Genomic DNA, 18,853 nt, shown 5'->3' with positions numbered 1-18,853 from the left:
GTGATCCAACTGAATGTGGAAACTATAGAACAATATCATAAATATCACATGCAAGCAAAATTTTGCTGAAGATCATTCAAAAACGGCTGCAGCAGTATATCGACAGAGAACTGACAGAAATTCAGGCTGGTTTCAGAAGAGGACATGGAACCAGAGATATCATTGCTGATGTCAGATGGATCCTGGCTGAAAGCAGAGAATACCAGAAGGATGTTTACCTGTGTTTTATTGACTATGCAAAGGCATTCGACTGTGTGGATCATAACAAATTATGGATAACATTGTGAAGAATGGGAATTCCAGAGCACTTAATTGTGCTCATGAGGAATCTGTACATAGATCAAGAGGCAGTTGTATGGACAGAACAAGGGGATACTGACTGGTTTAAAGTCAGGAAAGGTGTGCGTCAGGGTTGTATTCTTTCACCATACCTATTCAATCTGTACGCTGAGCAAATAATCCGAGAAGCTGGACTCTATGAAGAAGAACGGGGCATCAGGATTGGAGGAAGACTCAATAACAACCTGCATTATGCAGATGACACAACCTTGCTTGCCGAAAATGATGAGGACTTGAAGCACTTACTAATGAAGATCAAAGACCACAGCCTTCAGTATGGATTGCACCTCAACAAAAAGAAAACAAAAATCCTATCAACTGGACCAATGAGCAACATCATGATAAACAGAGAAAACACTTAAGTTGTCAAGGATTTCATTTTACTTGGATCCACAATCAACAGCCATGGAAGCAGTAGTCAAGAAATCAAAAGACACACTGCATTGGGTAAATCTGCTGCAAAGGACCTCTTTAAAGTGGAAGAGCAAAGATGTCACCTTGAAGAGTAACTTGCACCTCACTCAAGCCATGGTATTTTCAATTGCATCATCTGCACGTGAAAGCTGGACAATGAATAAGGAAGACTGAAAAAGAGTTGACGCCTTTGAATTGTGGTGTTGGAGAAGAATACTGAATATACCATGGACTGCCAAAAGAATGAACAAATCTGTCTTGGAAGAAGTACAATCAGAATGCTCCTTAGAAGCAAGGATGGCGAGACTGCATCTTACACACTTTGGACATGTTGTCAGGAGGGATCAGTCCCTGGAGAAGGACGTCATGCTTGGCAGAATACAGCATCAGCAGAAAAGAGGAAGACCCTCAATGAGGAAGACCCTCAATGAGGTGGAGTGACACAGTGGCTGCAACAACAAGCTCAAGCATAACGACGATTGTAAGGACGGCTCAGGACCGGGCAGTGTTTCATTCTGTTGTGCATGGGGTCGCTATGAGTCAGAACCAACTCGGTGGCCCCTAACAACAACAACAACCCACCAACCACTGCTGTCGAGTCGATTACGACTCACAGTGACCCTATAGGACAGAGCAGAACTGAACCATAGAGTTTCCAAGGAGCACCTGGCGGATTTGAACTGTGGACCTCTTGGTTAGCAGCCGTAGCACTTAACTACTATGCCACCAGGGTTTCCAAAAGGAGTTTAGAATGTTTTAATTCAGAACTCCTTCCTGCTACCATCTACCATATTTTTGATGACTAATACTTTTATTTCACCTTGTTTTTACATTCTAAAATACTGGCTCTTAAAAAAGAATAATACTTATTTGGATTAACCAGGATGTTTGCTAATTTATTGGTTCACCCTTTCGTCTCCCATCTCACTTGTTCCTTTAGGGTTCAGTTTGTTTCTGGTTCAGGTATGTCCTTTAATATTTCTTTCAGTGAGGGACTGTGAGTCCCAAATGTGAAAATGTATTTTGTCCTTCCTTCTGAAATACAGCCTAGCTCGGTATGGAATTGTTTCTCAGTTCTGGTTTCTCAACACTTTGAAGATATTTTCCATCTTCTGTCACGTCTTTTCGCTGATAAGTCTGATGGCATGTCCCTGTCATTCCTTTTAGGGTAATTTGACTTCTTTCAGGGGTAATTTTTAACATTTTCTTATTGGGTTTGGTGTCCTGTAGTTTCGCTGTTATGCGTAGGTCTCAGTTTTTACAATTATTCTGCCTGAGACTTAACGTCTACCTTCGATCTGATGACTCATGCTTTTCTTCAAATCTGAAAAATTCTCAGCCATGATCTCCGTGAATAGTAGCTCTTCTTCATTTTCTGTTCTCTTTCCAATGAAACTTTTAGATCTATGTTGGATCTTCTAATTTTATCTCTTAAGTCTCTGAACTTTTGATTTTTGTATCTCCTTTTTCTCTGTGCTGCTTTGGCAGTCTATTATATCCATTCTCCATGTCTTTCAGACTCTTTATAAAGCTCATTTTATTAAGACAGGTAGAGGGTCAGTGGATTGACACAGTGGCTGCAACAACGGGCTCAAGCTTAGCAGCAATTGTGAAGATGGTGCAGGGCTGGGCACTGTTTCACTCAGTTGTACACAGGGCTGCTAGGAGTAGGAACTGACTCGACCGCACCTAACAACAACAATGGGGATTATCTGGCTGAAAGGCATCAATAGTTGCCTATTTCCTACTTTATTAGCTACCCTTCTTGGCTTCCAAAGCCCTCATGAATCCAGGCCTGCCATTTACTAGCTGGGTAACTCTGGGCACACTTCTGAGGCTATTGAAAACTGAAATGAGATAAAGGATATACAGTGCAGAGCAAGTACCTGACGTGGTAGTATCCAAAAACCTGCTGCCATCAAGTAGATTCTGACTTACAGTGACCGTATAGGACAGAGTACAGCTGCCCCATAAGGTTTCTTAGCTTGTAGTCTTTGCGGAAGCAGACTGCCACATCTTTCTCCCCTGGAGCGGTTGGTGAGTTTGAACTGCTGACCTTTAGGTTAGTACCCAAGCCCTTAACCACTGTACCACCGGGGCTCCTTATGTAGTAGTATCCAAACCATACCAAACCCATGGCCACTGAGTTAATCCCAACTGACAGCGACCTACACAACAGAGTAGAACTGCCCTGTAGAGTGTCCAAGGAGTCCTGGTGGATTTGAACTGGCAGCCTTTTGGTTAGCAGCTATGGCCACCACTACGCCACCAGGGTTTCCATGTAGTAGTACAGGAAATAAAATTTGTTGTGATTGTCCAGCTCACAGCAATTCTGTGTGATATTTGTCCTCAAACCATTTTAGACATGGCTTCTTTCAAGACCTTGCTTCTCTGGCTGTAGTGATTGGCTAAGACATGGTCATATGACTCTAACCCAACCAGTTAATCATTCCTTTCTCCCGTGCACTGGCTGGTGGCTTGGAACCCCCGACCTTTCAGTTAGCAGCCCATTGCTTAACTACTGTTCCACCAGGCCTCCGCTTCAAATCTGAGGTCAGGAATATTGGTTTTTTTCCTTTATCATTGCAGAGTACTTAAAATGTGTTAGTAGAGGTCTTGGTTGTAATAAAGGAGAATGAAAGTGACCTGGAGAAAAGAGGAGGTAGGTAAGGGTGGCAGACAGAGGGATTACTGACAACATTCAAGTTTCTAGTTTCACTGGCTTTGATGATACGGGACTTTACTTTCAGTATTATAAATTTCTTTCTTTTTTTTAATTGTGCTTTAGGTGAAAGTTTACAGCTCAAGTTAATTTCTCATACAAAAATTTATACACATATTGCTATTGGACCCTAGTTGCAATCCCTAAAATATGACAGCACACTCTGCCTTTCCACCCCGCGTTTCCAGTGTCCGTTCAACCAGCTCCTGTCCCCTTCTGTCTTCTCATCCCACCTCCATACAGGAGCTGCCCATTTAGTCTTTTGTATCAACTTGAACTAAGAAGCACCCTGTTCACGAGTATTATTTTATATTTTATAGTCCATCAGTTCTATGTCTGAAGAGTTGGCCTAGGGAATGGTTTTAGTTCTAGGTTAATGGAAAGCCCAGGGGCCATGTCTTTGGGGGTCCTCTAGTCTCAGTCGGACCATTAAGTCTGGTCTTTTTATATGAATTTGAGTTCTGCACCACACTTTTGCTGTCAGAGACTCTCTGTTATGTTCCCTGTCAGGGTGGTCATTGGTGGTAGTCAGGCACCATCTAGTTCTTCTGGTCTCAGGCCAATGGAGTCTCTGGTTTATCTGGCCGTTTTGTCTTTTGGGTTAATATTTTTCTTGTGTCTGGTGTTCTTCATTCTCCTTTGCTCCAGGTGGGTTGGGACCAATTGATGCATCTTAGATGGCCTCTCGCAAGCTTTTAAGACCCCCAGATGCCACCACCAAAGTGGGATGCAGAACATTTTCTTTGTTATGCCAATTGACCTAGATATCCCCTGAAACCATGGTACCCAGACACCTGCCCCTGCTACTCTGTCCCACGAAGTGTTTGGTTATGTTCAGGAAACTTCTTAGCTTTTGTTTTAGTCCCGTTGTGCTGACTTCCCGTGTGTTGTGTGTTGTCCTTCCCTTCACCTAAGATAATTCCTGTCTACTCTCTAGTTAGTGAATTCCCCTCTCCCTCCCTCCCCACCCTTGTAATCATCAAAGAATGTTTTCTTCTGTTTGACTTTCTTCTTGAGTTCTTATAATAGTGGTCTCATACAATATTTGTCCTTTTTTGACTAATTTCACTCAGCATAATGCCTTCCAGATTCATCCACGTCGTGAGATAATTTTCAGACTCATCATTGTTCTTTATCTTTGCATCGGATTCCATTGTGTGTATATATCATAATTTGTTTATCCATTCGTCTGTTTATGAGCACCTAGGTTGTTTCTGTCCTTTTGCTGTAGTGAACAGTGCTGCAGTGAACAGGGGTGTGCATGTATCTGTTCATGTAAAGGCTCTTATTTCTCTGGGATATATTCCAAGAAGTGGGATTGCTGGATCATATGGTACTCCTTTTTCTACCTTTTTAAGGAAGAACCAAATCGATTTCCAAAGTGGCCATACCATTTCACATTCCCACCAGCAGTGTATAAGTGTTCCAGTCTCTCCACAACCTCTCCAACATTTACTAACTTGTGGTTTTTGGATTAATGCCAGCCTTGTTGGGGTGAGATGGTATCTCATTGCAGTTTTGGTTTGCATTTCTCTAGTGGCTAAAGATCGTGAGCATTTCCTCATGTATCTGTTAGCTGCCTGAATGCCTTCTTTGGTGAAGTTCCTGTACATATCCTTTGCCCATTTTTTAATTGGGTTATTTGTCTTTTTGTTGTTGAGGGTTTGCAGTATCTTGTAGATTTTAGAGATTGGATCCTGATCAGATATGTCGTAGCCAAAAATTTTTTCCCAGTCTGTAGGCTGTCTTTTTAACTCTGGTGAAGTCTTCTGATGAGCCTAAGTGTGTGATTTTTAGGAGTGCTCCCAGTTATCTAGTTTCTCTTCTGGTGTTTGTACATTGTTAGTTATGGTTTGTATTCTGTTTATGACATATATTAGGGCTCCTAGCATTGTCCCTATTTTTTCTTCCATGATCTTTATCATTTCAGATTTTATATTTAGTTCTTTGATCCATTTTGAGTTAGTTTTTGTACATGGTGTGAGGTATGGGTCTTGCTTCATTTTTTTTGCATATGGATATGCAGTTATGCCAGCACCATAAGTTAAAGAGGCTGTATTTTCCCTATATAATGGACTTTGGACCTTTGTCCAATATGAGATGCTCATAGGCAGAAGGATTTACATCTGGGTTCTCAATTCTGTTCCATTGGTCAATCTGTCGTTGTATGAGTACCAGGCTGTTTTGATTACTATGGTGGTATAATATGTTCTAAAATCAGGTAGTATGAGGCCTCCCACTTTGTTCTTCTTTTTCAGTAATGCTTTACTTATCCAGGGCCTCTCCCTTTTCCATATGAAGTTGGTGATTTGTTTCTCCATCTTGTTAAAAAATGTTGTTGGAATTTGGATCAGGATTGCATTGTATCTGTAGATCGCTTTGGGTAGAATTGACATTTTTAAAATGTTGCGTCTTCCTATCCATGAGCAAGTTATGTTTTTCCGCTTATGTAGGTCTCTTGGTTTTTTGCAGTAGAGCCTTGTAGTTTTCTTTGTATAGGTCCTTTATGTCTCTGGTTAGATTTATTCCTAAGTATTTTAAGCTCTTGGGGGCTACTGTAAATGGTATTGATTTGGTGATTTCCTCTTTGAAGTTCTCTTCGTTAGTGTAGAGGAATCCAACTGATTTTTGTCAGTACTGTACATTTCTACATTTCTTTAATATTTGAGTATTTTATAATAAGCAGGAGAAATCTTATAATTTTTTTTTAAATCAGAATTCAACATGAATTTTATTTTGTTGCTCAATTCCTTAAATTTTTTATTTCTATGTTGTAGAATAAATGGTTATTACCCTCTTGCCAGCTATGGAAATGTAGTTGCTGTAATAATAACATTAAATTTGTACAGCCCTTCAGAGTTCCCAGAGCCTTTCATGTCATCTTACTTGATTCTGGGAGATAAGCAGGCCAGGTCAGGTAAGGTTAAGTTTAGATTTTACGAATGATGTTCAGAGTCAGGAAGGGTGAGAACCCAGCTCGGTCTTAAACATTCTCTGGCAGGAGAGTTGTCAGATTTGGTGCATTATAAAACATAGTCATTAATTGTTGGTAATTAGAAAAATTCAGAGGAGCCCTGAAAAGTTTCATTAGATCAATCACAAAACCTACAAAAATACATACTTGGTCCATAATTTTAATTCATGTTCTCAAAAGCACTTACGTTTTCCCAAAAGTTAATCTTCACCATGTTCCTAATCAAGTTCCCACTCTGCTTTTAAATTCTAGAACTTTAATCTAGAGGAGGGATGATTGGGGGGAATTTATTGACTTCTGACTAGACATCCACAGTGGTTAACAGGTTTATGTATGCATGAAGCTAAATTCTTAAGGTAGAATTCTGTATCCCACATAGCACATGGGGAACTATTTACAAAGGTGACCTGTAATTACAAAGTGCTTTAGTAATTTTCTTTTTTTTTTTTAGTAATATTATCAGAACTTTGATTTGCAGAACTCAAATGCTTTCATAACATTAACTCATTCACTTTCACTGAACAGATAGGGAGAGGTTGGGGGACAAATAGCATCCCTATTTTGTCTGCTGGAGTTGATGAAGTAAAGGGAAAGGAGTGAGGTACTGAAGATAATACAAAGCAAGAGCAGTTGGACTTCTTCTTTAGTTTTGTCATGATTGTTGCATTCACTGTTATGAGAATGTCTGCATTTTAAGTAGAAAATGTAATTTATGATGACGAATGTAATTTTAGGTAGAAATTGTTTCTAGAGCACCAAGGCACAGATATGTCAAAGAATACTGGAAGGCTTGTACTATTAATCTGCATTGTTTTTGATCTTTCAGATTCTGATATTTTCATTTTTTATGGGGCTAAGGATTTTTTTTTTTATTTAAGGATAAGCTTTTTGTTTTTTAAGGATAAGCTTTTTGTTATAAGTGAAGCATTATAATAATCTGACAGTTCTGGCGTAGGTCCCCTTTCCTGCATCCAGACTGCCCTTGGACTGAAATCGATCCTCTAAATATGAAGTCTATGCCAAGAGATACAACTGATGTGGGGAAAACGGGACTTTTAAAAACCAAGTCTGACGTCACACATTCGTGTTCTAACCATCTGTACCTTTTATTAACCGGGGGCTGGTCCCCCCTGGGAGGACAGACGCAAGCATCTGTACCTTTTATTAACCAGGGGCTGGTGCCGCCTGGGAGGACAGACACAAGCGCACAACAGTCTTCTCCCACACAATCCTGGAATGGGAACAGTGTGCAGCTGCCTAAGAAAGAGAAGCAGTTTCAGAGCTGTGGGGTGGCGTGGAGGGGCAGGGGGTTGGGGGGTAGGGAGTGTATGTGTGTGTGGCAGGGTAAGGGAGTTATTCCTCTTCTCCATCCAAGGACGATACGTATTAGAAATTTTGCACATCGTTTTTTATATTTAATTGATTTTTCTCGCGTGGGAGACAGAATCCTTCAGGTGCTTAAGAAGAATGGGAGAAAAAAAGCAAGCCTGGCAGGGGAGCTTTCCGAGAGGGGGTCCACAGCCTTGCTTAGGATTGGGACTGCAGGCAAAAAAAAAGCTCAGGCGTCCACAACCTGTTTGGCTGCAAATACACCTCCCTTCCTTCTGGAGAGCCAGTATCGTCCCTCTCCCCCTGGATTGCAGCCCCCAGGCGTTACCTCACACCCTTCCAGTGCCTCCACCATCCTCCCCAAATCCCGGACCTTTGGGGTCGGGGGAGAGGGGAGACAGAAGGGTCTCCATTCTACCTCGACATGCAAGTAGCGGCCAGTTCGCCTTCCCCATCTCCCTCTGGCCTTGGTCACCGCCCAGGTGAGGGCAGCAGCCCCCAAAACCACTTCTCACCCCACTCCCTGGGCTCCTTCGACCCTGCCCCACCCAAGCCCAGGGGCGCATCCTCACTCTTCTCCAAATGCGAGTCCAGGTCACCCCCCAACCCAGGCCGCTATGGAGAAGGCAGCAGCCCCCACGTTCCCACCCCTCACGCCTGCCCATTCCCGCCCGTCACCCAGCTCCTTCATCCTCCAAGGCTGGAGGCGCATCTACACTCTACCTCCACGTGTGAATCCCGGGCCGTTAGCCCCACCCCCTGTCCCCTTCAGCCCCGGGCTCCGCCCACCGCACTAGGCCGCGCGCCCAGGAGCCCGTACACCTGGCCGTCCCACTCCCGGCTCCGCCACGTTCCCGACTCCCCCGCCCACGGCAGCCGCAGCTCCGCGCCCACCCCTCGCGGCTTCCTCCTCCCCGCCCTCTCCTCTCCGGCAGGCGGGAGGGGCCACCAGCGAGCGCAATGGCGTAGCCAATGGGCGCTCAGCTTACTCTGGACTCTCGGGCGGCGGCCAATCGCGGCGGGCGGTGGTGGCAATATTGGGGAGTGGAGTGTGGAGCCGCTGCTGTGTTGCTGCATTTTGTTTTCTTCTAGTTTTGTAAAATACAGCCTAATATGTACAAGCTGTAGATGGGTAGTCGTCATTTTTTCATTGTGCGTTTAAGCATCAGGAGACTTAGAGATGGTTTAAATATAAAATCACTGAGCAAATAAAGCAGTTTGTTCAAATACCGAATCAGTAATCTGAATGAGAGCTTTCCTTCATCTTATGCCAGTACCTAATTATGTGGGTAAAAAGTTATTACTTTTACTGTGTATTAATTGGTGAAAATAATTTAAGACTTTTTAAACTAAAATTAATTTCTTATTCTTTGTACAGTAAAAGCATGAACTTTTCCCCCAGATTATTTCGCTTTAGTTTACACAGCATGAATCTGTAATAGTTGTAGGGTTTTATTCAACAGGTGTTGCTGTCAGTATTTTTCTCTTTGAAGTTAATAAAAATGTAATCCTACATGACTGCATTTTAACTTATTAGTGGTTCATAGGACATTCATTATAATAAGAAAGATAGACGATCTTTGTTTAGATCAGGGATCACAAATTCACATGCCTGTAGGGACTACATTAGGGAGTGATGTCTGGAGATCACAGCATATAGGAGCAGGTATGTTACTTGCTGCCATTGTTAACTGTGCAGGTATGCCTAGTGTCTTTAGAACTCCTTTTTTTTTTTTTTTTTTAAGGAATTCAGCACTCTGGATTCTTAATACAAAATCTCTGTATAAGAATTTAATGCTATGGCTTTAAAAACGGGCTTGTAGGGAACTAGCTTGCACCCTGTAGTTTTAATCAGCTTGAGAAAACAAAGTCCTAAGTAAGATTCCTATTAAAAAGTTTTCTTCAAGGTAAAATGACCAAATTGGTCATTGGTCATAAACTTCAAAAAAAAATTGAGATATAATTTAAAAAAAAAAAACATTGAAAGCTATATATATATTGACTCGTGGTGACCCCATGTGTAGAGAGTAGAACTGTGCTCCATAGGGTTTTCAAGGCTCTGACCTTTCAGAAGCAGATCGCCAGGCCTGTCTTCTTAGGCTCCTTTCGGTGGGTACGGACCACCAACTTTTGGCTGGTAGTTGAGGGCTTAAACATTTGCGCCACCCAAAACTGTGAGATGTAATTTATATAACGTGAAACTCACCCTTTTAAAGTGTACAGTTCAGCGATTTTAAGTATATTCACAAAGTTGTGCGGTTATTACCACTGTCTAATTTCAGGTCATTTTCATTACTCTGAAAAGAAACCCCATATCCCATTAGCAGTCACTCCCTATTTGTTCCTCCCTTCAGCCTCTGGCAATCACTAATCTGCTATCTGTCTCTACGGATTTCCTTATTCTGATTATGTCACATAAACAAAGTACTATAACATGTGGTTCTTTCTGTCTGACTTCCTTCATTTAACATACTATTTTTAAGGTTCACGTATGTCGTAGTATCAGTCAGTTGGTTGTAAACTTTTATATTATGTTTCCATTGCCATCGAGTCGATTCCAACTCATAGTGACCCTATAGGACAGACTAGAACTTCCCCATAGGGTTTCCAAGGACTGGCCGGTGGATTCAAACTGCTCACCTTTTGGTTAGCAGCCTCTGTAGCTCCATATCGTGTTTAAAACCAAACCCAGTGCTGTCGAGTCGATTCCGACTCATAGCGACCCTATAGGACAGAGTAGAGCTGCCCCATAGAGTTCCCAAGGAGCGCCAGGCAGATTGGAACTGCTGAGCCTTTGGTTAGCAGTCGTAGCACTTATCACTACGCCACCAGGGTTTCCATATCATGTTTAGGGGTTCCTAAAAAAGTTCCTATATTTGTATGCTATTTCACTGCTTCCTGTAGTGTTTGTTGATGTTGTTGTAAGGTGCTGTCAGATCAGTTCTGACTCATAGTAACCCTGCGTACAACAGAACGAAACATGTCTGGGCCTGTGCCATCCTCATGATGGTTGTTATCCTTGAGCCCATTCTTGCAGCCACTGTGTCAGTCCATCTCATTAAGAGTCTTCTTCTTTTTTGCCGGTCCTCCCCTTTACCCTGGCAAACAGGTTTCATGTCACCTTCCAGACTAAGACAGACTAGGAAGAAGGACCTGGCAGTCTACTTCTGAAAAGAATTAGCCAGTGAAAACCTTATGAATAGCAGCAGAACATTGCCTAATATAGTGCTGGAAGATGAGCCCCCCAGGTTGGAAGGCACTGAAAAGATGACTAGGGAAGAGCTGCCTCCTCAAAGTAGAGTCCACCTTAATGATGTGGTTGGAGTCAAGCTTTCAGAACCTTCATTTCCTGATGTAGCACGATGTCTTACATACTTTGGACGTGTTATCAGGAGGGACCAGTCCCTGGAGAAGGACATGATGCTTGGTAAAGAGAGGGTCAGCAAAAAAGAGGAAGACCCTCAATGAGATGGATTGACACAGTGGCTGCAGCAATGGGCTCAAGCATAAAAATGGTTGTGAGGATGGTGCAGACCGGGCAGTGTTTCGTTTTGTAGTACGTAGGGTCACTGTGAGTTCAGAGCCGACTTCACGGCACCTAACGACAGGAATCACTTTACCAAGCATGATGTCCTTTTCCAGGGACTGGTCTCTCCTGATAACTTGTTCAAAATATGTGAGATGAAGTCTCATCATCCTCCCTTCTAAGACGCATTCTGGCTGTACTTCTTCTAAGATGGATTTGTTCATTCTTTTGGCAGTCCATGGTATAGTCAACATTCTTTGCCAACACCACAACTCAAAGGCATATATATACACATAAAATGTATATATTGCATATGTAATTTGGGAAGTTGTTATGTATGTTTTCTGAATCTGTTTTATAACTGGGGCTCCCTTCTGGGTTAGTGGTCATTAGGTGAGGATTCTTGATATGTTGAAGGTTTTTATGAACAAGCTTTTTAGTTATCTAGTGCTCCTATGACAGGTACCATAAGTGGATGGCTTTAACAGGCAGAAATTTATTCTGTCAGAGTTTATGAGGCTAGAAGTCTGAATTCAGGGCTCCAGCTCCAAGGGAAGGTTTTCTCTTTTTATCAGCTCTGGGGAAAGATCCTTGTCATCAATCTCCCCCTGGTCTAGGACCTTCTCAGTGCAGGGAACCTGGATCCAAAGGATGCACCCTTTCCTGTCTCTTCTTTTGGCGATAATGAGGTCTGTCTCCTCTCTGCTCCCGTCTCTCTTTTATATCTCAAAAGGGGCAACCCAATCCTGTAGATCATGTCCTGCCTCATTAATATTGTTGTTTTTGTTGTTAGGTGCCGTCGAGTCGGTTCCAACTCATAGCGCCCCTATGCACAACAGAGCGAAACACTGCCGGGTCCTGCGCCATCCTTACAATCGTTGTTATGCTTGAGCTCATTGTTGCAACCACTGTGTCAGTATGCCTCGTTGAGGGTCTTCCTCTTTTCCCCTGACCCTGTACTCTGCCAAGCATGATGTCCTTCTCCAGGGACTGATCCCTCCTGACAACATGTCCAAAGTATGTAAGACGCAGCCTCGCCATCCTTACTTCTAATGAGCATTCTGGTTGTACTTCTTCTAAGACAGATTTGTTCATTCTTTTGGCAGTCCATGGTATATTCAATATTCTTTGCCATCACCACGGTTCAAAGGCATCAGCTCTTCTTCGGTCTTCCTTATTCATTGTCCAGCTTTCACGTGCATATGATGCAATTGAAAATACCATGGCTTGGGTCAGGTGCACCTTAGTCTTCAGGGTGACATCTTTGCTCTTCAACACCTTGAAGACGTCCTTTACAGCAGATTTGCCCAATGCAATGTGTCTTTTGACTGCTTGACTGCTGCTTCCATGGCTGTTGATTATGGAACCAAGTAAAATGAAATCCTTGACAACTTCAGTCTTTTCTCCTTTTATCATGATGTTGCTCATTGGTCTAGTTGTGAGGATTTTTGTTTTCTTTATGTTGATGTATAATCCATACTGAAGGCCGTGGTCTTTGATCTTCATTAGTAAGTGCTTCAAGTCCTCTTCACTTTCAGCAAGCAAGGTTGTGTCATCTGCATAACGCAGGTTGTTAATGAGTCTTCCTCCAATCCTGATGCCCCGTTCTTCTTCATATAGTCCAGCTTCTCGGATTATTTGTTCAGCATACAGATTGAATAGGTATGGTGAAAGAATACAATCCTGACACACACCTTCCCTGACTTTAAACCAACCAGTATCCCCTTGTTCTGTCCAAACAACTTCCTCTTGATCTATGTAAAGGTTCCTCATGAGCACAATTAAGTGTTCTGGAATTCCTATTCTTCGCAGTGTCATCCATAGTTTGTTATGATCCACACAGTCAAATGCCTTTGCATAGTCAATAAAACACAGGTTAACATCCTTCTGGTATTCTCTGCTTTCAGCCAGGATCCATCTGACATATCGTAGCAGTTAGGATTTACGACACATAGGATAATCACATCAGATCACAAAATGGTGGGCAATCACACAGTACTGGGAATCATGGTTTACCCAAGTTGACACACGTTTTATGGGGACACATTTCAATCCATAATAGTAGGGTTGGCATATCTCAGTGAGTAGAGAGAATAACTTAACTACTATTTTAGTGAGTTCACAGTTGATCTAGTACCCACCAAGAGGGTAGAACAGTGTACTTTGAACTTTGTTTATGGAGGCACAGGGGAAGATGATCCTTGAAAAATCTTGTAATTTGGCATACAGAATGCATGAAGTGTCTGAAGAACACTGAGGCCCAGATATTGAGGTACTTTATATCAAAGGTACTCCTTTTCTGCTGGTGACTGTGGGACACCCAAGAGTACATTAGCTACTGTCTCTGCCCTTAAGGATCTTATTGGCTATGAGAGGAGACAAGATACACATAAATACAGAGTGTGTGAGATACTTCACATGAAAAGCATTGTGGAGGTCGAAGGCAAACATAAAAAGCATATTATTTGACAATGTAATGAACAAGTGTATTTTATGTTTCCTAACTTTATGAGTAGCTTGTATAATACAAGGAAACCCTGGTGCTATAGTGGTTAAGGGCTATGGCTGCCAACCAAGAGGTTGGAAGTTCTAATCCACCAGGTGCTCCTTGGAAACCCTATTGGGCAGTTCTACTCTGTCCTATAGGGTCACCATGAGTCAGAAATCGACTCGACGGCAACAAGAGTTTTGGTATAATACAAGGTAGAACATGGTGAACTCTATAAGAGATGTAGGTAACTTGTTTCAGAATTCAGAAAGGAGCAGATGATCTGATCATTGACAGAGGGACACCGTCACGGCAGGGGAGGTTTTTTAGGTTTACCTGGAAGTATTTGTAAAAAGCAGACAGTTGTGCATTTAAGCAACAAGAGGGAACCATAAGGTCAAGCCAGAAAGAGGATGGTGTGCCTATGCTGGGATAGTAAAGAGAGAGAGAGCGCCCTGATTGGTGCATGTAGTTGAAAAAGAATGGGAGATAAATTACCTAGGTTAACTGTGACTACATTATGAAGTACTTTAAATATCAGGCTAAGAAGTTTGGATTTGATCGGTAGGCAATGAGAAGTCATTATAGCTGTGCTTTCTTAGAGTCTGTGAAGGACTTGGAGAGAAATGTGCATATATGTACTTAAGAGGGCCCATAACTTGCATTAGATTCTCAGAGGGGCCTATGACCCCTGAAAGTTAAATTACCACTGTATTACAGGTTTTAGAAGAGTAGATTACAAAAGACAGATAAACACCCAAGGCCAGTTGGGTGGCTATTGCTGTAATTCAGAGTGTATGTAATATGTTTGAGTATAAACTGAGGACATTAAGTACTAAGCAAAAGTTTGAACGGAAGTGAGTATATGTTTAAAGGTCCCACATAGCCATATTAATGGCTCACTTGTAAGTACAATTGAGAGTACTATCATATATTTTGGAAACCCTAGTGGCGTAGTAGTTAAGTGCTATGGCTGCTAACCAAAGGGTTGGCAGTTCGAATCCGCCAGGTGCTCCTTGGGAACTCTATAGTGCAGTTCTGCTCTGTCCTATAGGGCTGCTATGAGTCAGAATTGACTCGATGGCACAGGGTTTGGTTTGGGGTTTTTTTTTTTTTTTAATCATATGTTTTTGTTGTTGTCGTTGTTATTTAGTCCCAGTAGGATAAATTAAACTTTATGAAAATGAAGTCAAACATTGATTATGGCAGTAAAAAGGAATCAGAGAATCCAGGTGTTTAGATTTGGGTTGTGTTAGGTTTTTCAGCATTTTATCTTGTTATTTGGTTTTTATTATTCTAGTCTAACATAAAATTGATATTTAGCAAACGTACTCTGGGGTGAAGTGACCCTGGAAAAATGCCGTGTGTCTGGACAGAGTAGTTCGGGATGAAGTCTTTTTGTTTTGGATAATGTTCCTCGTAGACAGCCACATGAAATCAAATCACTCACACAGTAACACTTCTGATTGAAAACAAAATTTAATGAAATCTCTGGTTACTAGTATGTTGTGTGCAAATAAAAAGTTAAAATGATTACAATTATCAAATACTTTCTAGTTTTTATTTCCACCATTCCCCATTCTTATTTATATGATAACTATCCTCCTTATTTGAAGCTCATGAAAAAAAAAAAGAAAGAAAGAAAAAAAATTACTAGCATGCTTCTCTGTATTTGCTGATTGGCATAGAAAATAGTCTGGATACAGTTATTACTTCACGGCTTTAGGGAAAAGGCCACTTAGTTTATTAGTTTATTATCAACTTAAAAGTTAATCTTTTGTACTTGTAAGGATTTAAGGCCACAGATAACATTAAAACATGCAGCATAGGATAATTAAAATACTTAAGTAAAATCAGGTAAGAAATATTTGTTCTAAAACTTAGAATGAGAATTATTACAATTGAGCGCTACATTTAACTTTATTTCCTGTTATCTAAGGTATAAAAAAAAAAAGAGATTGATTTTATATTTTATAGTATAAAAAATAAATAAAAGTTTTTAAATATTTTATTTTTTTTAATATTTTATAGTAGGGAGCACAAATTACATTGGAGAGGTAGCCTTTTCCCTTGCATCAGTTTCTGGATTGAAAAATTTGATCACTTTTTCTTTTTTAGATAGCTTTATTGAGATATATTCACCTACCATATAATTTACCAATTTAAATTATACAGTTCAGTTCACAGAACTGGACAAGTATCATTACGATCAGTTTTAGAACATTTTTATCATACCAAAAAGAAACCCCTCACCTCTAAGCTGTCACTCCCTAAATCCGTATCCTCTCCAGCTGTAGATGACCACTGAACTGTTTTTGTCTGTGTAGATTAGCCTTTTCTGGATATTTTGTATAAATGGGATTAAATAACATATGTCCTTTGTGATTGTCTTCTTATCTTTGGAGATGTATCTATTAAGAGCCTTTTTTCATTTTTTAATTGGGCTATTCGTCTTTTCATTATTGAGTTGTAGGAGTTCTTTATATATTCTAGATACAAGTCCATTATGCGATACAACATTTATCAGATTTTTCTACCAGTCTGTAACCTGTCTTTTCACTTTTGTGATGGTGTCCTTTGAAGCATAAAAGTATTTAATTTTGATTAAGCCCAATTTATTTTTTCTTTGGTTACTTGTTAGTTTGTTGTCATATTTAAGAAATATTTGCCTAACTCAAAGTCATGAAGAGTGTAGTGGGTTGAACACTGGTCTTGAAAAAGACACGTCCAAGTCCTTACCTGAGAATCCTGTAAATGTGATCTTACCTGGACAGAGGGTCTTTGTAGATGTAATTAAGGAAATGATCTCGAGATGAGGTCACCCTGATTAGCATGGGCTCCAAATCCAGTGGAATGTCCTTGTAAGAGATAGAAAAGGAAAAGACTGAGAGACCTAGAAACACATGGGAGAAGGCAATGTGAAGATGGAGGCAGAGACTGAACTCACGTACCCTCAAGCCAAGGAACGACTGGAGCCTGAGATGCTGAAAGAGGCAAGAAAGAAGTCTCCCCTAAAACCTTTGGAGGGAGGGCAGCTGTGTGGACACCTTGATTTTAGACTTCTGGCCTCAGCTGTGAGAAAATAAATTTTTGTTGTAAGCTACCAAGTTGTCATTTGTTATGGCAGTCCTAGGAAACTAGTACAAAGAGTTGTGTAGTTACAGCTCTTACATTTTGGTCTGTGATCCATTTTGAGTAAGTTTTGCATATGCTATGAGGTAGGAGTTTAACTTCATTTTTTTGTGTGTCTAGACTATTCTTTTCCCATTAAATTGTCTTGGTATCCTTGTCAAAAATCAACTGACTGTAAATGTGAGGATTTATTTCTGGCCTCTTAATTCTGTTCCACTGGGCTATATCAGTACCATACTGTCTTAATTACTTGTAGCTTTGTAGTAAGTTTGGAACTGAAAAGCATGAGTCCCCCAACTTTATTCTTCTTCTTCAAGATTATTTTGGCTTTCCTGGGTTACTTGCATTTCCACATAAATTTTAAGATCAACTTGTTAATTTCTGCCAAAAAGGCTGTTGGACTTTAATGGGAATTGTATTGAATCTGTGGATCAGTCTGAGGAATACTGCCATCTTAGCAATATTATCTTTCAGCCCATGAACATGGGATGTTTTTCCATTTATTTAGTTTTTTTTTTAATATTATTTCTTTCAATGATGTTGTTTCCAGAGTACAAGTTTCTTAATTTTATTTTCAGATTGTTTATTGTGTATACAAATACAGTTGTCTTTTGTATATTGCTCTTGTACCCTGCAACTTTGTTGAACTTGTTTATTAGTACTAATAGTTTTGAATGGATTCCTGAGCATTTTCTGTATATGAGATCATGTCATCTGTGAATAGAGAGAGTTTTACTTCTCTCCAGCCTAGGCTTTTATCTCTTCCTCTTGATGAATTGACCTGAGCAGAATCTCCAGGACAGTGTTGAATAGAAGTGGTGAGAGTGGACATCCTTATCTTGTTCCTGATCTTCTGGGGAAAGCATTCAGTCTTTTATTTTAAGTATGATGCTAGCTGTGAGTTTTTCATAGATGGCCTTTATCAGTTTCAGGAAGTTCCCTTCTATCTCTAGTTCGTTGACTGGTAGCTTCTTATACATGGATAAGAAGTTCCCACCTTGGGTCCATGATGTAGCCATATAACTAGAAGGAAAGATCCCCTGGCTTTAGCCAAGGTCGTATATTGTCGGAACTTGTCCATTCTCAAGACTTCTAAATATTGCTTTTTTATTAGTGATTCTCAAATTTGTGATTCTGGTTTTGAATTGTCGCCTAAGTTCTAATCTCTCTGACATTTGCTTATTTGATGGTTCCAATTAGCTACCAGTCTGCCATTCCAAATTCAGCACGACTTTATTCATGCATTCATTTGATTGATTCATTTACTGTACATTGAGTGCTATTCCAGACTCCAAAGGATACGAGAATATGTTTGGAGAAATGTCTGGGGTAACAATGGCTCTAACACAGAGGACCTGGCGTGTCAACAGAGGACCCTCTTGGAGATATGCAGGGGCCGTATCACGAAGATTCTGTGAGCTAAGTTCTAAGGAGTTAGAACTTTATTCTGAAAGTAGTAGTAAGCCACTGAAAGATCTGAAGCAGGAAATCAGTGTCAGATGTGAATCTTGAACAAATCGTGAGGAAGGAGAGCTGGTGTAGAATACATAGATTGATGTTGAAAATGAAGCTGGAGGTTGGGGAACTGGTAGTTCTATCATTTGAAAAGAAAAGAAAGCCTGAAATAAGACAGTGGCAGTGGAGCTCTGGTGGCACAGTGACTAAGAGCTACAGTGAGCCGTGGCTCCTAACCAAAAGGTTGGCAGTTCAAATCCACCAGCTGCTCCTTGGAAACACTGTGGGGAAGCTCTACTCTGTCCTATAGGGTTGCTGAGTCAGAATTAACTCGATGACAATGTTGGTTTTTTGTTTTTTAAGTGGGGATAGATCGTAGATTTTTAGGAAGTCAAAAGTGGATAGTACTTGGTAACTGGATTATAGAGGCTGAAGGAGCAGGACAGTACCTCCATGATTCCTATGGTTTTAACT

The sequence above is a fragment of the Elephas maximus genome, chromosome 27 (assembly GCF_024166365.1).
Source record: "Elephas maximus indicus isolate mEleMax1 chromosome 27, mEleMax1 primary haplotype, whole genome shotgun sequence".
NCBI lineage: Eukaryota > Metazoa > Chordata > Mammalia > Proboscidea > Elephantidae > Elephas > Elephas maximus.
This window is presented reverse-complemented; position numbering follows the sequence as displayed.